Source organism: Protopterus annectens, chromosome 2.part1 (genome assembly GCF_019279795.1).
Source record: "Protopterus annectens isolate FY-2018-M chromosome 2.part1, PAN1.0, whole genome shotgun sequence".
In the NCBI taxonomy this organism is placed as follows: Eukaryota; Metazoa; Chordata; order Ceratodontiformes; family Protopteridae; genus Protopterus; species Protopterus annectens.
Genome location: NC_056729.1, coordinates 546,977,265 through 547,003,764, shown reverse-complemented (window position 1 = coordinate 547,003,764; position 26,500 = coordinate 546,977,265).

The window sequence follows — 26,500 nt, the reverse complement described above, 5'->3', positions numbered from 1 at the left end:
ATATAGTGCATTAGTTAATCTTCTGTTTCTAATGTCACCAAGGTGTTCAGAGATCCTGACACGAAACTGTCTAGACGTTTGGCCAATATAAAATGCATGACATGTACATGTGGCAAGATAAATAATCCAGTCTGAACTGCAGTTACCAAAAACTGTATGTCGATATTTGTCCAGTGTTCCTACTAGTGAAAGAAGTAGTTTTGAAAATATAGTTACAAAACTGCAATGTCCACATGGATAAATGCCTGAAAGTTTATCTCCAGTAAGTGTTCTTTGAGTTGGAGTGTGATCCATGACCCTGGTTTTTTTATAGTGTGAAAATAGATTCCCTAAAGTTTTGCCTTTCCTATAGGAAAAATAACATCGTTCTCCGAGATAATCTTCCAACAATGGATGAGAATTCAATATATTCCAGTGAGTATTAATAATATTTACTAAATTGGCACTATTCCTGCCATAAGTGGTGACAAATCTACATACATCTGATTCCTCATTATGAGTTTTAGTATTGTATTGGAGAAGAGAATCCCTGGATTTAGCATTACTAAACTGGACTGCTGACTCAATAGTACGAGTGGAATAACCTCTGGACAAAAATCTCTTGGTTAGATCCATTTGATGACTCTGAAGATCATCCACTGAAGAACAAATCCTTTTCATCCGCACAAACTGTGATTTCGGTATGTTCCGAATAATATGTTTCGGATGAAAACTATCAGCATGTAGAAGGGTATTATATTGTGAGAATTTTCTGTGTATGGACGTTCTAAGAGTGTTATCCTCCTGTCGAATTAAATTGACATCCAAATAACTGATTGCACTCCTATTATATTCCACAGTGAATTGATACCCCAGATGTTCCCATTCAAATGTTGAATAAATTCCTGGAGGTATTCCTCACCTCCTTTCCATATAAGCCAACAGTCGTCCAGGTATCTTCTCCATATATCAATCTCAGGTAGATATATGTTGTGCAAAGGTCATATAAAATCATATCTTCCATGTAGCCCATAAAAGATCAGCATAGATGGGTGCAAAGGATGCACCCATAGCCGTTCTGTAGTTGCCAATAGCAGTTTTGTTGGAAATAAAAACATTTTTAGTTAGAATGTGTTCAGCCATACACAACAATAAGGTGTTCATCCCTGGGGGGTATAAATTGGTTTTATTTAGCCAGTATTCCAAGGCATTAATACCGCCCAATGAGGGATGCTGGTATAAAGCGAGGATACATCAAGGGTACACATAAGCCATTCAGGGTCCAATTGAGACTCGGAGACTATCTGCAAAAATTCAGTCGTGTCCTTGATTCTTGCTCTAACACATGTTAACAGTGGTTTCAATTTTTCAGTTAGAAAAACAGACAAGGGTTCAGTGAGTGACCCAATGCCAGATACAATCGGTCTGCCTGGTGGCTGATCAATGGACTTATGAATCTTAGGAAGTAGATAAAGTTGTTGTTTCGTAGGATCCTTAACCGTCAAATGAGTTTTGGTTTTATCAGAGATAATTCCAGATTCTACAGCCTTTTCCAAAAATTCATTAATTTCCAAGGCAAAACCTGGAGTCGGATCAATCTCCATCTTCATGTAATGATGATGGTTGGAAAGTTGTCTAAGACCTTCATTCACATAATACTCAGTATCCATCACCACCACCGCACACCCTTTGTCGGCAGAAATAATAACAATATCCGTATTGTTTCTGAGTTGTGTGAGTGCTATTTGTTCCTTCCTAGACATGTTATGCTTTATAGTGTCAACAGAACCCAAATTGAAGTGTATATCCTTTATAACCGCATGCTGGAAAACAGCAACATGTTTATCCATGGGAGGGTTAAATGTAGATTTGTGAAATCTAAAATCAGATGATCTTTGAGCATTGTCAGTTTGATCTTGTTGTTGAAAAAATAATTTCAAGTTAATTTTCCTACAAAAATCCATTGTATCAGAAACCAAAATACTTTCATCAGTGAAAAAAACAGGTATGAAACCAAGGCCTTTATAAAGAAGGGAATATTGATCATCAGTCAAAATATGACTTGAAATATTTAAAACATTAGTACATGAATGATTTACTTCACTATCAACATGAAGAGCTCTTCTAAGTTTTTGACCTCTGTGTTTCCTTCCTGCCCTGTGTTTTTCCCCTAAAGGGACCTCAGTCCTTCGACCCCTTTTAGCATTTGGAGAATCACCAATATTAGGTGTCTCAGTATCAGTAGTCGAAGAATCCTCACCATAGGTAATAAAGCTAGGCCCAGTCTTTTTTAAAATAGACCTTGGTCTTTTTATATAAATGAAGCATTCTTGGTACCATGAGCAAACCTCACACCCCTTTGTGAATCAAATTGTTTGCCCCTATCATAATCTTCCTTATCCCGGGCAAATTTATGCAATTTCTTTTTCTTAAGGTTATTTTCCAAAATAGAGATTTCTTTAGATAATTTGCCAAGACAACCCTGAAAACTAGCCTCATGTTCAAACCGTTTCAGGTTGTTACATGTTTTTTCTACTTCAATAATATTACTCTGTATTGTTCTCTCATAGAAAGAGGCCAAAATGTTAACTCTAATCATGGCAGCCTCCTGTTGTGCTTGTTGCCAATCTTTCAACAGAGTTTCATCCGGTGTGCCCACTAGTGGTTGGATTTTACATCTCAATCCTCTAGGGATATATTCTGTATTTGGTAAGCTTTAAACAATTTACTGTGCCAAATGTTTGTTCTAAGCATCTTAATTTGTTTACCTAATTGAAAGAATAAGTTTTCAACCGTCAACTGGATCCATGATTACCAAATCCACCTTTTCTGTATGTTCAGTTCCTATGCCAAAAATTTTAAGTCATCCTTGTCGGAGCATAAACCAGATAACAATTTACTGAGATCCATGACAATAAGTTGCAATGAACCGGAGGAAGAAGATATAAAAATAAAAATAAAAATGAACCCTGAAAAGATTCTTTTTATTCTTAAGGGTTGAATTGGCAAATCACGAATAAGTCCAAAACAGAAAATCACAATCAGAGTCACAAAGAAGTTGAAGCCAGAATAAATGGCAAATGTAACCCTATATATAGGGGAATAATTAACCCTAGCACCTAGGCAAAATGCTATACAGACCAAAAGTCAAAGGCCTGTAATGTCTAAAATGCAATGTTCTGAGTAATACACAACCTACAGTTGTTCAGAGGTGGCTAAATCCATATGGAGTATACCAATATGTAATGAATTTAAGCCAGACACACTTATGCACCTTATTTAAATCAGATAACAATATTAAGAAATCAATAATTGTTCAATACAGTCCTCAGATGAAATTGTTATCAAAGGTATAAATGTACAGATGATTATTGTCAGCACTGTATACCCAGCAATTATTCTAAAAGAAGACCTGAGTGCAACACTGGGCAAACAAAACAAAAGCCCTCAAGATATGTGACCAATATTGACTCAAATGTAAAACAAAACATGAATCAGTAGGAACATAGGAATGAACAGATATAAGCAATAATATTGTATCAACCTAGTGTATATAACAATGGCTAGTTCATCATAATCAAATGAAATAAAATAAAATTATGCACATATTACAAACTGAGCACCCATACATGAAATGTCCTTGAAAAATAGCAATGTTGTATTGTGCTACAACAGTACTCAGAAATCCAGTATAAAAAGAAACGACTAGGCAAAATAATATGAAATATACACGTGTTATAAACTAAGAACACATACATGAAAAGTCAAAAATGGCACTGTTATATTGTGCTACAACAGTTCTCTAAAGTCCAGTGTTCAAGAAAAAACGACTTAACAACACCATCCAGACAGTTAAATGATTGTCACAGAAAAATTCTTCATTATGGTAAAACAATTACCAATGAAAATTAATCCAAAATAGATGTTAAGAACAGTACCTGGAAAGATGAAGTTTGAAATGTATTAGGACCCTTACAAAGTTGTTCCAAACAATGTCCCAAAAGGCCAAATCGATCCTCGAAGTCCTGATATGTCCAAAAACAGTATGGAAACCACAACGACCTTGAAAACAAATCCCAATCCGAAGATGGTGGAAAAACACTTGCAACCACGTAAACGCAAACGATAAACTCAACAGCGTTAATGCATCCAATATACTCACTTGTTAACTTAGATAAACATGATAATCCAACAAAACCAAAAAGGATGACCAAAAGTCAATCCTTTAAAAGAAAGCGATGTAGATGCCATGCATCCGAAAATAACGATGTCCAGGATGAAAAATCCTAAGCAATCCACAAAAAAGATGACTACCTGAATGGTAGAACTCCCAAACGCCAACAGCCAGCACAAACGAAAATCAATGTAGTGTATAGGAGCTAGCAAGTTAGGCTGGTGCACGGCAAGAGCACTTGTTAGACCCAAAATCAGAAAAAGGCCAGCACCAAGGAAGGTTCAAAAGTAGTTTAATAAAACTGAAACTAGACCGGTTTCAGCAGCAAGGCTTTCATCAGTAGTATAGTCAGCAAAAAGCACTTAGTCATCATCTTATATAATGTTCTCTAAGGCATCTATATGACATCACTTCCTGATAAGTCAAAAATGCAAACAAGGCAAAAGTAATTGAAAAATACAATCAAGGCAAAAGTAATTGAAAAATACATAGTTCAGTAAACAAAAAGTTTGCCTGAGTTGCATGCATATCTCCAGATTATAATGAAAAAATCCAAAGAGACACAGTATACTGGTATATCAATGATAATAAACAAACTTAATAAAAAACATACAATAAAGGGTAAATGCCCAAAAATAAACCCGAAACAAAAGTCAGGTTATAAGAATTCTGGTGTTGAATACCAGCCACAGTATCCTAAAATGAGCTGAAATGCAAAAACCTAAGCAATGCAACCTGATAAGAAATAAGTACATATACGTAATGCAAGTGATGGTTAATTACAAATTATAATAAATTAACTTGAAATTATTTTTTCAACAACTAGATCAAACTGACAATGCTCAAAGATCATCTGATTTTAGATTTCACAAATCTACATTTAACCCTCCCATGGATAAACATGTTGCTGTTTTCCAGCATGCGGTTATAAAGGATATACACTTCAATTTGGGTTCTGTTGACACTATAAAGCATAACATGTCTAGGAAGGAACAAATAGCACTCACACAACTCAGAAACAATACGGATATTGTTATTATTTCTGCCGACAAAGGGGGTGCGGTGGTGGTGATGGATACTGAGTATTATGTGAATGAAGGTCTTAGACAACTTTCCAACCATCATCATTACATGAAGATGGAGATTGATCCGACTCCAGGTTTTGCCTTGGAAATTAATGAATTTTTGGAAAAGGCTGTAGAATCTGGAATTATCTCTGATAAAACCAAAACTCATTTGACGGTTAAGGATCCTCTGAAACAACAACTTTATCTACTTCCTAAGATTCATAAGTCCATTGATCAGCCACCAGGCAGACCGATTGTATCTGGCATTGGGTCACTCACTGAACCCTTGTCTGTTTTTCTAACTGAAAAATTGAAACCACTGTTAACATGTGTTAGAGCAAGAATCAAGGACACGACTGAATTTTTGCAGATAGTCTCCGAGTCTCAATTGGACCCTGAATGGCTTATGTGTACCCTTGATGTATCCTCGCTTTATACCAGCATCCCTCATTGGGCGGTATTAATGCCTTGGAATACTGGCTAAATAAAACCAATTTATACCCCCAGGGATGAACACCTTATTGTTGTGTATGGCTGAACACATTCTAACTAAAATGTTTTTATTTCCAACAAAACTGCTATTGGCAACTACAGAATGCGGCTATGGGTGCATCCTTTGCACCCATCTATGCTGATCTTTTATGGGCTACATGGAAGATATGATTTTATATGACCCTTTGCACAACATATATCTACCTGAGATTGATATATGGAGAAGATACCTGGACGACTGTTGGCTTATATGGAAAGGAGGTGAGGAATACCTCCAGGAATTTATTCAACATTTGAATGGGAACATCTGGGGTATCGAATTCACTGTGGAATATAATAGGAGTGCAATCAGTTATTTGGATGTCAATTTAATTCGACAGGAGGATAACACTCTTAGAACGTCCGTACACAGAAAATTCTCACAATATAATACCCTTCTACATGCTGATAGTTTTCATCCGAAACATATTATTCGGAACATACCGAAATCACAGTTTGTGCGGATGAAAAGGATTTGTTCTTCAGTGGATGATCTTCAGAGTCATCAAATGGATCTAACCAAGAGATTTTTGTCCAGAGGTTATTCCACTCGTACTATTGAGTCAGCAGTCCAATTTAGTAATGCTAAATCCAGGGATTCTCTTCTCCAATACAATACTAAAACTCATAATGAGGAATCAGATGTATGTAGATTTGTCACCACTTATGGCAGGAATAGTGCCAATTTAGTAAATATTATTAATACTCACTGGAATATATTGAATTCTCATCCATTGTTGGATAATTATCTCGGAGAACGATGTTATTTTTCCTATAGGAAAGGCAAAACTTTAGGGAATCTATTTTCACACTATAAAAAAACCAGGGTCATGGATCACACTCCAACTCAAAGAACACTTACTGGAGATAAACTTTCAGGCATTTATCCATGTGGACATTGCAGTTTTTGTAACTATATTTTCAAAACTACTTCTTTCACTAGTAGGAACACTGTACAAATATACGACATACAGTTTTTTGGTAACTGCAGTTCAGACTGGATTATTTATCTTGCCACATGTACATGTCATGCATTTTATATTGGCCAAACGTCTAGACAGTTTCGTGTCAGGATCTCTGAACACCTTGGTGACATTAGAAACAGAAGATTAACTAATGCACTATATAGACATGTTATCAAACATCCCACTGCCAAATTTACATTCACCATCATTGATCATATCATAGGGAATCGATCTTTTAAAACAGGTTGGCATGATATCCTAAATACCAAAGAAAAAAGGTGGATCATCAAACTTGGGGGGCTTTTCCCTCCTGGATTAAATGATAAATTATAATTTGTAATTAACCATCACTTGCATTACGTATATGTACTTATTTCTTATCAGGTTGCATTGCTTAGGTTTTTGCATTTCAGCTCATTTTAGGATACTGTGGCTGGTATTCAACACCAGAATTCTTATAACCTGACTTTTGTTTCGGGTTTATTTTTGGCATTTACCCTTTATTGTATGTTTTTATTAAGTTTGTTTATTATCATTGATATACCAGTATACTGTGTCTCTTTGGATTTTTTCATTATAATCTGGAGATATGCATGCAACTCAGGCAAACTTTTTGTTTACTGAACTATGTATTTTTCAATTACTTTTGCCTTGATTGTATTTTTCAATTACTTTTGCCTTGTTTGCATTTTTGACTTATCAGGAAGTGATGTCATATAGATGCCTTAGAGGACATTATATAAGATGATGACTAAGTGCTTTTTGCTGACTATACTACTGATGAAAGCCTTGCTGCTGAAACCGGTCTAGTTTCAGTTTTATTAAACTACTTTTGAACCTTCCTTGGTGCTGGCCTTTTTTCTGATTTTGGGTCTAACAAGTGCTCTTGCCGTGCACCAGCCTAACTTGCTAGCTCCTATACACTACATTCATTTTAATTGCCAAAAGGCAATTCTGGAGTGCAGTGGTGTGTGTATTGTGAGAGCTCTGTGTCCGTTCAACATGACAGCACCTTCATGAATATGCAAGGCGTGCTGCAGTGCTATACAGGAACAGTCCCTGCCACGCAGGAATAACTTATTCCTGCACGGCTGCTTGCTGAATCCCAGGGATGGTTTAAAGCCATGGAGAGCACACTAACAGTGCAAGGTTGTAATGCCTTCCACATATTTAGACCAGCTGCTACAGAGACAGGGTCTAAAGGTGGAGGTGTCTCGATTTACAAAAAAAAAAAAATAAATATACCTTAAGGCTGGTCAAACAGGACAATGCACTGGAGTGCTGCTCCATGTTCAAATCATGGTAGGCAAAATCCAATACCACTTCCTTGCAAGCTATAGGTCCTGGTCTATGACCCAGGAAACCCATACCATGTATTTAAATTTACTGGAAACAATCAGCATCCAACCCAATGCCATATTCATGTGTGACTTTAATTACCCTACAATTAAATGGGAATCCTATACAATACCAAATGTGCAGGCACAGAGATTCCTGGATTTTGTAAACACAAACTCCCTGGACCAGATTGTCATTACAACAACCAGGGGTGCATTTATAATAGATCTGGTTCTCACTAATATGGGAGAGTGCTGCACACCCCCTACTGTAATGTAATCCCTGGTAAGGGCAGTCCACAAAATGGTCTCCTTTGAAGTAAAAATAAAACATAGACCACCAGCTAAACCTGGAATATTCAGGGACTACTCTAAGGCTAACTTCCTGCTATTAAGTGATAACCTGGCAAAATGTCAAGACCCCATAAACCCTGAGAACACTGCTGCCTATGCAGAACTGTTCAGGGAAACCCTGTATAACCATGTTAAAAGCTGCATAGAGGCAGCTGTACCCACCAGGAAGAAGTACAGAACTAACTCAAAAACAAGCCACCCTGGTGGAATCACAAAATTAATAGGCTGTATAACAGGAGGAAGATAATAATGGCAAAAATTAGGTGGTGCAGCACCCAGAAGGATAAAAACATTCTCATCAAACTAAACATACAGCTTAGAGGACAAATAAAGTCCATCAAAGCCAAATTTGAGATAAAGTTGGCCTACCAGGCCAAGGACAACCACAAGGTATTCTTTATCTATATCCCAACATCAAAGGCAAAACATAATTGTGTGCAGAGCTCATTGTAAATAGAGCTACCTATACTGAGCCAGAAGTTATAGTAAACCCACTGACCGATAAATTCAGCTCCAACATTACCCATCTCTCCCCGTCAACCTTCCCTCAGGAAATACCATCAAATATAACTCCCCCCACTATCACTAGGGAGCTGTTCCTTAATGCTCTCTCTAAGGCCAAGAATGCTGCATCAATGAGCCCAAACAATATCCCAGGATGCCTTTTAATTAGCATGACACATGATCTATCAGGCCCACTGGAATCGCTATTTAACTTTGGCCAACAAACATGCTTCATGCCTCATGAATGGAAAACAGCAACAGTACTCCCTCTGCACAAAGGTGAGCCATCTACAGATCCATATGTCTCAACTAGTCTTATATGCAAAGCCATGGAAAGAATTATCATGGAAATGATCAATAGTGATATAGTAAACCTCCAGACATTGGACCCTACCCAGTCTGGTTTTGTCAAGGGCAGGTCATGCCTACTCAACCTGGTGGACTTTTTTGAGACAGTCAACAAAGCAATGGATACAGGCAAAATGGGTCACACTGCCTACCTTAACCAAGCCAGGGCATTTGACACAATACCCCACTCAGGCATTGTTGACAAACTCAAAAGGTTGGATACAAACCTGCATGTGACCAGGTGGATAGCCAAGTGGCTCACAGACAGGACCTAGGAAATCAGAATTAGGGAGGTCACTTTTACAAAGAGGGCAGTCTCAAGTGAAGATCCTCAGGGATCAGTCCTTGGACTGCTTCTTTTTTGCATTTGCTTTTCTGAAGTCAAGGTTAATGTCAGTGGTCTCTAGATAACTAAATTTGCAGACGATTGCAAAATAGGAGCTGTCATTGAATCCCACACTGACACAAATGTTCTCCAGGAAGGGCTGACACAGACAAACAACTGGTGTCAGAGCCATGGACTAAAACTAAATGCCAGGAAATGCATAATAGTATCTTTTGTGAAGTACCCCCCTTCCCCGGTAACTATCATATTGACAACACACCCCTTAGAGTTGTCCCACTAGTCAGGGCCTTAGGGACACACATAGACAGTAATCGAGCCTTTGACCATCATGTGTCTACAGTAGTGAGGAAATAATTTTATGTTGTGCAACTTATAAACAAAGGTATAGCATCTAAGTCCAAGGAAGTCATTGCTCCACTGTATTGGGAATTCATTAGACCTATCATTGAGTACAAATCCCCCTTTGCTATGTGCCTAACCAGGCATATCCAACAATTGGAACATCCACAGAGGTCCCTCACTAAAAGAATACAGAGTGTAATTAAAATGTCTTTTGCAGACCACCTCAAGGCCCTATCCCTGTATTCTGTCTCCTACGGGCTTTTGAGGGGACTTCTATGCCTGGCATACAAGGCATTGTCAGACCCCCACCTTGACGGACCTCCTGCATGTCCACAAAACAAATAGCACCAGAATTATCCATTCTAAATATTTAAACCTTGCCTGTGATATAAATAGGACCTGCTGGACATGTATCTATCCCAGAGACTACTCCAGTTCTGGAACAGGTTCCCCATCCATGTGAAGCAGAGTTCTTCCCTAACCCAATTCAAGTGCAACTTGGATAATTGGATGGGAAACAGGAAATTCATCCTTAGTTTGGCACCTATTTCTCTAATGCACACAGGCAGCCTGTGAATGGTTCATCTTCCAGGCCACTGTTGTAAATGTTTCATCTTCCAAGCCCCTGCTTACACTTATCAAAGGTATCCAAACTTGTCAGATATTTGGGATGCATGGCTAGGCTTAAAAATGCCCTCGTGGTCATTAGCCTAGTAAACACCTATGAACCTGTCAACATTAAATGAATCACAGTCTGTATGTAGCAATGAGCAAAGCTATTACTGCATAACACTGATACTGTCAGCCATCGCACATCTCATCGCCACATTAGTAGTATCATACATGTGTCACAATATCAGGACTTGAGCTAATGCTATGGGAATGGAGAAGGGCACAGAGAACAGCAGAAATGCTTTCATTGTTCACACAGCACACATAATTATTACTGACATAATTTCAAATGACTTATCTGTTATATATCAACACATTTGTATAACAAAAGGAATGTCAAGATTTATTATGATCTCCCTCAGTAAAATGATCTGGGAACAGGTTTTGATCCCTCCATCAACTGTACTGTTTCTCTAAGCTCAATACCTTTACATATTATGCCACAGAGATAGAAGTTTGACAACTTGAATTTCTTCACTCATTACTGTATAGACTGGTCAGGAAAGTGCAACAGTGCTCATTGTAATATTGATGGCAGTCCAAATAAAACTTGTCAGTTTCATCTTTTCCATTGAAATTCCTTTCACTGCTATCGACCACTGCCAGTCAATGGAGTGAAATGTGAAATGGTGTGAAAATGATATGAGGAAAAATCATTGATCAAATACTTTAAATGTACATTTCACATGTTTAAGCAACTTTATTATCTTTCAACAGCAACCTGTATAGATTTTAACACTCAAACAAGTGCAGTGAGAACAATATATATATATATATATATATATATATATATATATATATATATATATATATATATATTTATATAGATATACGGGTTCACTTTATATCCTCGAAATACTGAAATATCGAAATTCAGTATTTCGAGGCTATAAAGTCGAAACCTGAAAACAATGAAAACTCAGAACCGCGAAATTCAAAATCACGCACAACCGTAGATTTTGAATTAGCACTTCTACTCCACACACACACACACACACACACACACACACACACACACACACACACACACACACACACACCTTCCTCCCCACACACAAACACAAGCTCTGTAGTTTCCATAGAAAGGCATATATTAGTAAGTAGAAACAGTGTTTAGATGTAATGATACTGCGACATTGTATTTTCAATTGCTATTGTTAATGCTGCAATGCATTACGCAGTTAAACCTGTATTATCTGCATTACAGAACTGTTATAGATCATTGTTGACCTTTGTATCTTGATTTTTTTGGGGGGGCTGTCTTTAACTTATATGTAGTCACAGAGAGTATTAACTTTTAAATTGTTGTGCATGTGTGTTGAATGCATACAGTCACACATAACTGGGCTCACTGCCAGCCTGCCTTTGTATTATACATATAATTATATGTATCTGTTTTCTGTTTCATGTTATAAGGGCTATGGCCCCCAAGAAGAAATCTGTACCCAGATGCCACCATACACTGATGCTGAAAATGAGGTCATTGTCTAGGCCTTACATCGCCATGGTGCTTTTCTCTTAAGTGGAGCTAGAGGTGTCCAATCTGCCTGAGACAGGATATGCAGCAGATGGTCAATGAGATTAAAGCTGTTGGAGGGCATAGGAGAACCTACTCCCAGATATGACAGTAAGTGACATGTAGGGAGCTGCAATTGCCCAGGAACAGGTCTCTACAGGAGTTGGTCCTGCTACTGAACCACCACTAACTGAAATAGAGGAGCTCCTGCCCATTGTCAGAGATCCAGATAGTTTGGCAGAGGGTTCCCACAGAATCCTTGATGTTGGTACAGATGTGGACAAGAAGCCCACTGTTTCACAATCAGACTTTACGGGTATGCAATATGCAAGTGTCATTGTTTTATCTTTATATGCATATATCTTAGATATCTGATGCATATATATATATATATATATATATATATATATATATATATATATATATATATATATATATATATGGGCCTATGTTAAATGATTGAAATTACAAAACTTCGAATTTATATGGTCGGGACCATATGATCAAAGTTTTGTAATTCTGAACATTAAAAAATGAAAAAAAAAAACAAGAACAAATTAAAACAAATATATGCAGGGGGCAAGCCCCCCTGCACTCCCCAAGTGGAAGGCTGCTCCATCCCCACACCCCCTGTATTAAAATATACTAAGAGATTGCACTACAGCGAGGAAAAGGGAATATTCCCATTCCACGCTATAAGTAGATCTCCGTTTAAGTGTTCGAAGTTTTAAAACTTTGATCATATGGTTTCAGCCATATGAAATTTGAAGTTCTAAACTTTGATCACTTAACTAGGACTCCCATGCACCCCCCACCCTCCTCCTACTTAAATATTCTAACTCTGAGGTCGCACTACATACAAACACACATAAAACACCACCACACAAGCGACATTCTTCTCGCACACACACATCACAGCAACAAAACACACTAACACACACCACAGCCCCTACCTAAAACCCTTAAAAAATAAACACTTACCTGAATCCACAACTACAGTAAAACACCAGAAGTCCTAATTCAAAATCTCAGGTGTGCGAGGTTTTGAATTTCGTACTTCTGAGGTTTTGTTGTTTTCAGGATTCCACTTTATGGGCTAGAAATACTGAATTTCAATATTTCAGTCTTTCGAGCTTCTAAAGTGAATATATATATATATATATATATATATATATATATATATATATATATATATACACACACACATAGGGAAAGAGAGACAGAGAGCAATAAAGTGGTGGCTGTTTTTTTGGGGGGGTAGAATCTAACTGTTCACTACATTTTTTTAATGAGACCTTTTTTAATCTGCACTTGTGAAGGGGATTGTTCTCTTTTTCTTGTTTCATTTGCATTGTAATATTAGCAGACTTCTTTTCTATCCATTCCTCACATTCAGGCAGTTCTGGGTTGCAGGCTGCCAGTCCACCTGCACATGGTAAGCACACATTTGGCTATTGTTATTACTGTATATAAGGTGGATTTGGGTCTGTATGAGAGTGAAGTTTGTGTTGCTTTAGCATCTGTTAAAAGTTTAGCATACCTTTCATATAAGTAAAATATGTGATCAATTTTATTCCCTCTTTTTCTGTTTGTGTTTATTGCTTGTTAAAATAAGGTGATTCTGGCATGACACTCTGGAATTCCTACCATCTGATGTCAGAGTATTGGTAGCCTTTGATAATGGTGGTGATGATGAAGATACCCAGTCTGGGCATGCAAAGGATCAATCTGACACTGAGGTTGTAGTTTCTATATCCCCCTGCCCATATTTCAGAAACAGTCAGTATTTCTACACATACTCATGGCCCAGAAACATCTAATAGGTAATACATTGAGGGTGATACAGTTGATCGAGCTAGTGTGGTTTCTCTGGTTTCAGAGCCAGTTGCTTCTCCATGTAGTCATCATGGAGGCATGGTGTCACACAGGAGGGTTGGTGGGGTGCTCAGCTCTTGCAGATGGAATAAAGGTGTAACCCTTTGCTAATAATTCAACCAACTCAGGAGAGAAAGAAATCTCGGAATAATTAAAATGATTCACAATTCCAACCTTGACTTTAAAATCTTTAATTATTCCGAGATTTCTTTCTCTCCCTAGTTGGTTGAATTATTAGCAAAGGGTTACACCTTTGTTTCATCTGCACAAGCTGATGTGGCAAGGACTCTCATTGACTTTAAACTGTTTGTTAGAAAACTAAACTTGTTTGTACTAATGGGTGAACAAACAAATGTAAGAAAAGACTACTATATTCCTAGTGTTTACCATCCACCCTTACACCCTACAATTGCATTATTTGATCAAATTTGTGATTTAGATTTGCGAAATGCAATAGGAAAATCTAGCACTAGGAGGGACAGACACAGGTTCAACATTAGTAAAGAGGAAAAATTTATGCTTGAAAACTTACATCAGGCACCAGTGAGAATTATGGAACCCAATAAAGGGGGTGGACTAGCAGTGATGAATAATGAGGACTACATCAATAGGATGATGGGAACCTATGAAGAGGCTTCAAGAAACAAATTGAACATAGCATATGCTAGAATTAAGTCATTAATAAATGACATGTTTATTGAAGCCCGGATTGATGTGGAACTCTTCAATTATTTGATTATGCCATCTCCCAGGATCCCAATTCTTTTTGGGATCTCTAAGGTACATAAACATATACAACCCCTCCCCCCCCCCAATGCATCCCCTGGTTGAAGCAAGAAACAAATAAATGCTGTTTTTTATCAAAATAACAAACGCTACTTTCAACTTATTCAGCCTGTTGAAGTGTTGTTGGACTAACCCAGAAAGTTCGAATTACGTCTAGTTACTTATTTTTTCAACAGTTTGTTTTTTGTATGACTGAAGTATTGACTGAGTTAAGACTTTTTGCTAGAAATATTTGTTTGTCATTGCTGTTTACAGAACAATCAAATATTGAACCTGGGTACATTTATGCCTGTATCTAACAAATTTGTCAAAACCTTTGTTACTATGTGTGATGAGGATATACAGAAACAATTCTCTATTCCACATAAGCACAATTTCTATAATTTCACTATAGGGAAAAAATTGCCTTGAATAAACTTCGGCATGCCACCCATCTCAAATTTCGACCAGCAGATAAGAATGGAGGCATTGTAGTGATGGACAAACTCCATTATCTACAAAGTATGTATACAATGCTCAATAATGAAGAGACATATAAGTGCACAGCAACATATTATGTGAATGCATATGTTGACAGAGTTCATGTTTTTATTTATGATTTAACGCTGACAGGTTTGATTGATTCTGAATTATATGATTATTTTTTTGTTGAATTTCTGGTGACAACATTATTGTATGGTCTCCCCAAGATTCATTAGGACTCTGTTACACTTCCTATGAGACCACTTCTTTCCAAAGAGGGGCTGGGTCACTGAACCCCTCCCTCTATTTATGTAGAGAAGATGTTAAGACCCATCCTTGATAGTACTACCACAGTGCTGAAAGATACAAAGGATTTTTCAAAAGCTCTTTATGAATGGGCTTCCTCTTTTAATATATCAAAAAATGTGTTTGTTACATTAGATGTAGTATCTTTATTCACTGTTATTCCGAATGTTTTAGGGATAGACAGAGTTAGGACTTTTCTTTTTTTTTTTTTCAATAATTCTTTATTTATTCTTTTCATTGATACAAAATAGCAAACATAATAGAACAAGGAGAGGGAACACCGCTTCACAGTAAGCAGTTGTTATACATTGCTGGTTGTACAAAAAGAAATAAAACAATCAACCAATACTATTTACACTATATACATAGATGCTTTCAATACTCGAGTGAGAAATTGTTACAGTTCAGTGAGAGTTGTTGTGATTAGGAGTATACATTAGAAAAAGGAGGGAGAAGAAAAAGAAGAACATTTCGTGAGCTATGAATAAAGATTAATATGGAACCTCTTATTTGTAGCTAAGTCTGATACATTGTCATGAGCTAGGCAAGAATAATATTGAAGATTTGTTCCCATAATTTCCTGTGTTTGATGTTTTTATTCCCCTTATCGATTAAAATTTTATGGGCTAAAAGATGCTTGGTTGCCATTAATCTAAAATTCTCCCAGGAGATGTTAGTTAGGTTAAGCCATTTGGTTGCTATATACAGTTTCATTAAGAGAAAAACATTGATCATAGTCATTGCTTGAGTTTTAGAGATGTTATTTGGTAGGATATGTAGAAGAGTATATTCCCAGGTGTTAGGACTTTTCTTGACTACTAAATCTGACTTTACACCAAACAAGATAGAACTGATCTCTACATTATTAGAATTAATTTTGGAGAACAGTGTTTTCATGTTCGACAGTAAATACTATGTGCAGAAAAAAGGCATAGCAATGGGCACAGCATGTGCTAATAGCTATGCCAATTTGGTGTTGGCCCTTTGGGAAGCTGAAAAGGTATTGAAGAATAAATCTTTTGAACATCTCATCCACTTTTACAAACATTTTGTGGATGACATATTTATGATCTGAAGTGGCACAGAAAAAGAACTTGACAAGTTTATTAAGATTTTACATGGAACTACTAGTTTTCCAAGGTTTAGTTTTAGTAAACAGATAGTATAAATGTTCTTTTTGTAACATTGATTAAAACTAATTTTAGATCTCATGGGACTAGTTTATATAAAAAAGAGGTTAAGCGTAATACCCTCTTACATAAATCTAGTATGCACCCTGGTCATGTAAGTAAAAATGTACTGAAAGACCAATTTTTCAGAGTCATGAGACTTCATGACAATGATGCTGATCTCAAAGAAGCTTTCTCTAGTCTTAATGCTGACTTTCTAGATAGGGGCTACAGCACCTTAGAAGTTGAATGCTGTGTAGCGGAAGTATTGAAAACTAGGAAGGATAAGGGGAGACCCTACTTTTCTAAGAGAAATAATGAGATTTGGCATGTGTCTGCAAGCTCTGTTATGAATAGACCTTTTACATTTTATAATGACATAAATATTGTCTGCAATATTTTTAGGAAGCATTAGTCTATTTTATTAGCTGATCCAGATATTAGGAAGGTTATAGATGCACAACCCAAATTTACTTTTAGAAATAATCTAACCTTAAAATGGCAGCTGTGTTATATAAATCAGAAGAAAGACCTCTATCATGTTTCAGAACATAAAGGCACATTTAAGTGTAACTCGTGCTTAGCGTGTAACTATATTTTAACGTGTACATCTTATATACATCAAACAAATGGCTTTAAGATTATATTTGAATTTTTTGCTGACTGTCAGACTAAAAATGTTTTTTATTATGCAGCTTATTCCTTCCATAATGCATTTTATATCGATAAAATGAACCAAGTTTTTAAGGCTAGAATTTTAGAGCATTATAATGGTATAATGAAGGGGAAAAAGATGAACGCTTTAGCAAAACATGTACTGGAATGTGGTGTACAACATGCTTTTAAGTTTTATGTGTTGAAATTGTTTATGTTAATCAGAGAGAAGGTGACTTGAAAAATAAAACTGAATGTGCAGAACAGGAATGGATTCTATGTTTAAAAGCATTTGCCGAACCAGGCTTGAATGAAAGGGTTTCATTGAAGCCTGTTTTGAAATCATACCCATTACTGCATTAATTCTGGGGACTTGGCATCTAGAAATGAATTCATTTGTGTTTATCTGTGTTACATGATTGGTTGCTGATATACCAATCATCTTACTAGCTTTTGGAGGCTGGGTCTATATAAGTGATTTTATTAGTTATGCTAAGACTTCCTGATTGACAAAAAAGAATGAATGAATGGTTTGTATCATGTGATTTTTAACTTCAGAATTTGATTGGGTCATATGCTTTTTAAATTGTATTTGCTTGTTTTGTTTTACATTGGTCTCAGGAAGCAGTATTATACATTGCGAAAGCGCTCACCATTTATATTTAAGTCGAATTTTACAAGTCATGGCAGTTTGGAGTTTTTTGCTATTTGGTTAATTTGATTAATTAATGAGAAAATATAGAAGAAAAAATCCTTTTAACATTCTGCAGCTTAATGTAAACACTAATACCACTCTACTGTATGCCGGCAGTTAACATTTACTGTGTAAATTATACTTACAACACCTCCAATTGTCAGCTGTCTGTGCCTTTCTGTGTGCCAAGGAGATGAATGAAAATGGTCATCGGAATAGCCCACTACAGGTTAACAAGTGAGTAAAAATTATATGCTTGGAAAAGAATGAAAGCTAGAAGAATAAATTTGATTATCATCGAATTCCAATTTAGCAGATGTCTTTAAAAAACTTTTATGGGAATGCAATCTGATAGTCAAAAAAGGCAATCCTGAGAATGGTACTGTGACACCGCTCAGAGGGAATGAGCTAAGGCAAGTATACAGAAGTGTATGGAGGGGTCTTAGAGTGGCAAATGGGCTGGGAAAGTAATCACTGGCATGGAAACTGCTGATGAATACTAATGTTAAAGGAAAAGCCATGCATATGTTTGTGTGTGTGTGTGTGTGTGTGTGTGTGTGTGTGTGTGTGTGTGTGTGTGTGTGCATAAAAAAACACTGCAATGCTATCAAGCCATCCCTGTAGTGTGTTACTGCTTACAAGTATTTTATTTTATATCTATACCAAATATGACATGACAGAAATTAGTTTAGAACCTGTCATAGGATGTATGTGTGTGTGTGTGTGTGTGTGTGTGTGTGTGTGTGTGTGTGTGTGTGTGTGTGTGTGTGTGTGTGTGTGTGTGTGAGCCCATGCGCACATTTGCCATATGGATGTGTGCTGATGCATTTTACATTTTCTCATCTAATCTTAGACACTATGCAATATTCACACCTTTCTTTTTACTTCTTAATGCATGTTTTTCTTCCCAGAATGCCATTTCCTTAAGTTTATTGCAACACTGTCCGTTCATGAGTACACTTATTTATTTTATTTCCCAAGATGACATTTGTAGAATGTCTTTAAAAAGCATTATGACTGTTAATGTGATATTGACGATTTCCTTTTCTGTGTGACATATACCCCTTATATCCCTTGGATCCTGAATGTTGCATTACACTGGGGAAGTTCTAGCAGAGTTATTGCCTTCATCGACGTGGTAGTCTTGTCAGTTGTGGTCTGATCATGCCTGAACAATATCCAGCTTTACAGATAACCTACTTCTGTCAATAACATGTTACATCATTTGTGTTTCTGACATCCTGGACTCATTGCTCTCTTTCTCTGTGCATGGTATCAAACATCCTGACAAGAAACAATCAGAAAGAAGCTGGTAATGTTGCCATTTTCACGGCTTCAGTCCATAGTGGTCTTAACCTGGCATGCAAATCCCTTATTGTGTACACAAGGAGTCCACACTTATTCAGTTGAAAATCACCAAAGTTACTTCATTTGTCTGTATTTGTGCTCCCCTGGTACTCTTACTTCATTTGCCGAACAGACTCCTCACTGGTTTAGCTTCTTTGTGAAATCTGAGCTCATATTATTAGATGATATGAACAGTGAGCAGAAGGTTTCCTACTACCAGTATAGCTGTTCAGCACTACTCAATGTTTGGTCTGCACAACTTATTTTTCTTACTACAAGAGTAAATAAAGCATGTTTTCTCCTTCTCATCTACAGCTGGCAATCAGCTGCCCCCGGGTCTTCTCCTCATTCAGCAGGACAATCAGATCTTCCTTAAATTTCCCTGAGCTTAACCTGACCTTCATCCAGGAGAGGTGAGTGAAGCAAGGACTTGATGCACCATCACTCTGAGTACCATGGAGTGTGCCATAAATCCCACTACCTCATGTTAGCCTTGAGCAGCACCACTATTGCTGCCCTCTGGATGTGCATGAGCACTTCCTAGCATGTGCAACTTAATAACTGATCATCACTCAGACAGCACAGAGCTCATCAGGCCCATATTCCGCATATTGCATTGATCATTAAGGCTGCATCACTTCGCCAAGGATGAGTGAGCTAACATCAACTGCTCACTCTCTTCACCCCCCCCTGTGGCGCCTCCGGCACCCATGTTGCTAACTGAACATGGGACATCTGCGGAGCATAAGAACCACAGGGCCACTGAGAGCAACTAAGGTCTTCAGTCATGACAGCACACTAATCTTGACCATTAGATGTGCATCTGACAATTTCACAGATGATGATGTCACAGCTGGTATATTCAATGACCATTTTCTTACTTTTGCTTTGTGGTTCATAGCAACATAAAAAAGGCAGATATTATACTGGTCAATATTTGTATAAATATCCTTAACAATTTGCTATTTTCACACGAGGATCTGCTGGGATCTGCTGAAGTGAATGCTGCTTGATATGACAATATAATACTTGCATGCTTCTGAAGGCCCTTCACCATATGGTTCTACTCCTTAACGACTTTGTTCTGAAATTTACATTTGAGTATGTTGTGGAACACATGGAACTCAATAGTAAAGGGCTGCCAATGTCCTGACATTATCTATATGTCCTGCTTATACTCAATGATATTATTACAGTGTTACTTGATAATTAGCTAATTGCTTAGGTGGTAAATAATGATAAATCAATTAGTTAATTTCCAAACTGCTAATTAAATTGTCATTACTTGACAAAGATAAAATATAATTAACTGGTTTTGATTGTTCTCAACTGGTATTTTTTCTTGATACTTGAAGCCACAAAAGCCTCAAACTATTCATGGAAATAATCACTAGTTTCTATGAACTCCCATAAAATCTCGTCAATGTGGTGCCAACTTGCCTACCAAGCTGAGTTTTGTGTGTTCAGTGAGAGTTATAAATGTAGCATTCTGTACAAAAGCATTTAAAGAATCTTCCTTCATTTTCAGAGAACTGATTTCAAGTATGAAGATGTGAGCTTCTTAGAGGGAGTTCTGTTTTATTAAGTAGCTTAATATCCTTGCACTTTATCTTTACCGCCATGGTAGCACAAAGAGATGACCATTGGGCCATTCCTCATCAAGCAAAACTGCTTGTAGGCTTCTAGTGATTTTATATGGCTGGAAAGTAGGCTTTAGGGGCTAGAAAAAGAGACTGCTTTCTAGAGTAGCAGAAACAATTCTCAAAAAATTCCAACATTTTAGGAATACCACTGGTAAGATTCTGAATCCTAAAAATATATTCCAAACAGGGCCATCCTTAGCTCAATTGGCACCTGCGTACTACCCCCCACCCCATGAACTTTACCTGGCACACCCAGGCCTTGCCTCACCCTGGCTTACCCACACCATTCAGATTACTTTTTTCTTCCTTTTTTTCAAAGTTTGTCTTATTCTTCACTTTTTTCCTGCAGATATTCATTCATTTAACATTTTCTGTGAAGGTAAGATTATATTCTGATTACTATGGAGGAAACAGCTGCATTAAGCCGGGGGTCTGAGGACTGCAATGCCCCCAGAAGCCACGGGAAGTCTAGATACTATGAGATACATTTTAGAGTTTTTTTAAACAAACTTTTTATCCAGTGATGCTCTGAACAAAAAACATGATCAAAGAAAAAAATTTAGTCTTCCTTTTCAACTTTTTTCTGCATTCTTTCATCATGCCTTCTCTGGCCAAGACTACACTGTAATAAGTGTAGAGGAAATAACTGAGTTAAGCCACGAAAGTTCTAGATGCATTTTTTTTTTTATTTTTTAAAGCAATCTTTTCATACAGTCACTGCCTGAATGAAAACCATGATCTTTGAAAAAAGTAATTTTACTTCTCAACTTTGTTTTTTTGTCCCTGCATCCTTTGAGCACACCCTAATTGACCAAGACTATACTATAATAACTAAATTATGCTAGGAATCTGGGTGATGTTAGGTATCCAGAAGCCATGGGGGTTACAGATGCTCTGAGGCGCATTTTGCAGCTTTTCTCCAACATTTTGTTCTATGTATGGCTTGAACAAGCAATATGGTTAAAGAAAAGAAATTCAGTCTTTCTTTTTTTATTTCATTGAAGAAAAAGCTTGTGTCCCAGGCTTAATGCTCAAAGCTGACCAAACATCAGTCTACAATAAACTGAGAAGACAAATCAATGCTAGGAGAATCCATAAATCATATGTGGGAAAAGTACCTGCCGACACACACCCACACACACACACACACACACACACACACACACACACACACACACACACACACACACACACACACTTCAAAACATGTAGTCACTTTCTGTGTATTTCTCTGTGTTGTTGAATTGCATGATAATTAAAGCACAAATGCCCACAGTCATATATTTCAAGCTGCTGCTGTCATATGTGTATACAAAATGCCTCCTCACTCCCTACCACCAAAACACAGCCACCTTCTCTGTACCCTTCTGATGTCATAAGAGGACAAAATTGAAAAAAAAATAGAACTCAACATATTTGCTGTCAGACATAAATAAACTGCATGCCCCCCCCCCCCCACCAAAAAAAAAAAAAGATAGCCACCTGGATATGCATCAGATGTTTGACTGTGAGGAAAATGAAAAAAAATAATGATTGCAATAATGTTTTCATCTTATTTCATCTAGACAGTACAGTGCTCCTATACAAGCTATAGAGACCTTCTGTGCTCTCCTCTGACATTTGTGAGGAAAGTTAATGAAATAATGACCACACTGTCCCCAGCCCAACACAAGACAGAGTGTCCTCTTATGTTTAGGAGGAATGTTAAAAGAAATAATGACATTGTTCTCAGACCAAAGCATAAGTACAGTGACCTTCTGTGTATACCTATGAGCATGGTTTATTTTAAATTAAGTGGTACTCAGGGCAGAAGCAACTACTAAGCTCGTGTCAAAATCCACTTATACATTCCTTGTGTGCAGGGGTGCCTCCAGCCCCCAGAAGCTCCGAAGGTCTGTGTATTTTATGATGCATTTTATCCATTATTATTATTATTATTATTATTATTATTATTATTATTATTATTATGCAAGATGACAGCTAAACTAAGCAAGCAACAACAGGGTGAGTTACATTCATCTGGGCAAGCCCACTAAACAATTAAAGCCACTCTTGTGTACAACTCAGATGTCCGATTGCAATAAAAGGATGGCCATGTAGAATATTCTCCTTTGTTCCAAACACATAGTTGCCACACATTAAAATATTATGATTACCTTCACATAAATTACATTAGTCCAGCAAATCCAGAATGATAAGTAAAAAGCAGCAAGTCATTTTCCTGTACAGACAGCCCTAGCAATTACACATACGCAGTCTGTGCATATCAGGTGTCCAGTTAATTAGTCCATCTTACTTCTTGTTAATGCACACTAGTCCTGCAAAGCCAGATAGTTACTTTTTAAAACTGAGCAAATGACAAGAGTGACAGTTATTTTCATCCAGCCAAACCCAACCCCAGCCAGTAGTTATAGCCATGACATCTGATGGCATTATAATATTATTTCACCTCGACACTAACAGGTTGTCACACATTAAAGTACTCCAAGTTTTTCCAACAAATCACAAAGCCAGAAGTATTTCCAAAATATCTAGCTGATCACTGCCATCATTATTATAAAATTAATAAAATACTTATCTCTCCACATCTGTCTTCAGCCTCATGATTGTGCCACTCTTCTCATCTTAGTTGTCCAGGACTTTGTAGAAATTATTTACCTCTAACCCTTGTAATTTTTCCTTGTAAATTGCTAAACATTACAGCCAGTCAACAAAGTCAAGCATTAAAAAATCATATAGTTTTTATTCTTCACAAAATACATGTTGCCAAGCACAGATTCACACCTACATTTGAATGCTGTGAGGTCTCTGCTCTGTTAAATTGCAACTATCAAGTCCAATGTGACATGACATCAGTCAACTTAAACGGTTGACTCAAGTGTAGCACCTCCGTCTGGGGTGCTCATCAAACTGCTGGTGCATTTTGTTCTAACAGCTCACCTTATTTACTTAAGAGAACAATCAAGTTTATTTAATTTACTGATGTTTTTTAGCTGTTTTAACATAATCTGTGTTTTTATTATTGTGCTATAAAACATTAATTATGTTAATTATTATATATATATTTTTTTGCAATTTAGTCATGTGACCTTAATGATGTATTTAAGGCAGTGGCTGTTTTTCTGTAGCAGTTCTGATGAAGTCCAATTGTGGATGAAAGCATTTAACTTTACGTTTTTACTGCTGGGTTAATAAAGTGCAGTGTGAGTTTTTCCTCTGGTTGTCCTCTTGGTTACTCGTTTTCGTGGTGTTCGGCTTTGACTGATCACCTTATTTACTTATTTATTTTTATGTCAAAGACATTACTTATTTTGTTACTCTAAAAATAAATAAATAAACATAGAAAGAGTGTACCTACAAGTCCGGTGCCCTAAGCAGATGCCTATTTGTCCTATGCATAAGTGCAGCCCTGAACCCAAGTCCTGTGCAAGTGTCTGAAGTTAGCAATACCAATAGTACTACTTGCTTTGGACTCAATTTAATTGAATAAAGTCAGCAAATTGACTTTTAGAATCAGCAGCCTTTTCTTACATTTTAGATTTTTAACAATATATGGTCCATAAACTCCTATATGATATGTGACTTGGATTACTGCCCATCAGCAATTCATCCCCATAATTCCTTGAAAGCTGCATCCAGGTCAGTTGCCTAACCTGTGTCAGTCCAGGTTCCTGTAGTCACCTTCTGGAATGTCTGACCTTATATAGGGTCTCTCTCAGTACCTGTAAATGGCTCTTTAGCTACATTCAATGCAGGATATATTTGGTGAGAGGGGATGTTTAAAAACTTCTCCCTTCCATGCTTGACCTTTGGTGATCCATAAGACTCAGAGCTTATCCCCTTGCTATTCACTCTGTTCATTAATGGAATGGTGGATAACTGCTGGTGATGCCAAGCTGGTTTAGTACAGCATCATGGTTTCCCATGCAAATACAGTAAGATTCTGTTACTGTACAATAGCATTGGCATCAGACTCTAGTAAACAAATATTATTTAAGCAGAAATGAGGAAGCATTTATTCAGTGTGATGGTCACCTATGGATAGCTGAACGTTCCTGCAGCTTTTAAAATAAGAAGTAAAGAAAGTCTGTACTATGCAAGTGAAGTGGACTGAACGTGAGTGACAGATGTGGAAAGAAGAACAGAAGATTCCAGGAAACATTTTAAGAGTAACATTATTTCGAAGTGAGGATCAGTGATCATATATAACAGTTTAAAGATAAGAGTAGTAGTGATTTGTGTGGTTTAGAGAGACATGGGTAGACAGCTTTTTTCAGGAAGAGGTGGAGTATTCCCTTAGTAGCTGAATAAATTGATAGACTTGTTTTAGTACCATATGTAGGGGTTTTGCCTAATTCGTGGAAGATCTGGCTGTGACTGCAATCCTATGCTGGAGGGCTGGCATGGGTATACTTTCACTTATAACAAATCTTCATTCTTTGATAACTGCATCTTAAATTCTGTACCAGGTTTATAGAACCAAATGGAAAACAGAAGACAGAGAACAACGATACTTAAAAAAAACAGTAAAACCTGACTAGTGTCTCAGGCACCTGTAGGAAATGGTAGGGGAGGATGGGATTGAAAGACTACTGTCTGTTCATGAATTACGTCTTACTTCCAGAATCAGGGACAACTCCAGAAAGAATCAGGGACAATAAGGCACACATTTTAAAATATTAGTAACATTTCCTAATGAAGATGACATAATAAAATAATGTGAATTAACATGCACTTTCAGAAGGAAAATAATTCTGTAACTCCAATTACTGTCATTATTTATTAAGTGTAATCCACCACCTTTTCTCCAAAAGTAACCAGTTTTAGGAAGGATTAGGAGGGACAGAAAAATTCTGAGCCAAAGTCATGGATGATTCTTCAAGTCAGGGACAGTTGGAGTTCATAATGGTGTTAAAAGGCAGAGCAAAAATTTGCTTTGGCTTGCCACTTGATTTACACCTGGGAGCACCCATGGAATACAAATCTGGGAGAATATACTGTCTGCATGCATGCAAATAAAGACAGCATGCAGAAGCACACTTCCTGTGGCCAGCAGGAAGCAGAAGTTTGGAGAGCTGCTGTGTATTATGGGTATTGTTCCAGTGGAGGAGGGTAGGCCACCCCACTGGACAGATAAGTTTGTGCACTCTCTGTCACCTAACAGTTGTCATAAGGAGAAATAATAGGCTGATATCACACCCAGGCAGGGTCTGTGGGGTTTAAAATATAGTGAAGAAAGTCTTCTGTTAACTGTCCTGCATTTACAGCCACAGCTAGGTCAACAACAAGACTATTGTTAAATCTCTTACATCTATAGCCGCAGCTAGGTCAACATGCTGTGCTAAATTAGCCTGGGATGGCTGGTTCTCACCCACCCCCATAAGGAATGAATGATCAAGTGGAGTAAAAGTATTGAGGCCATCTGGCAG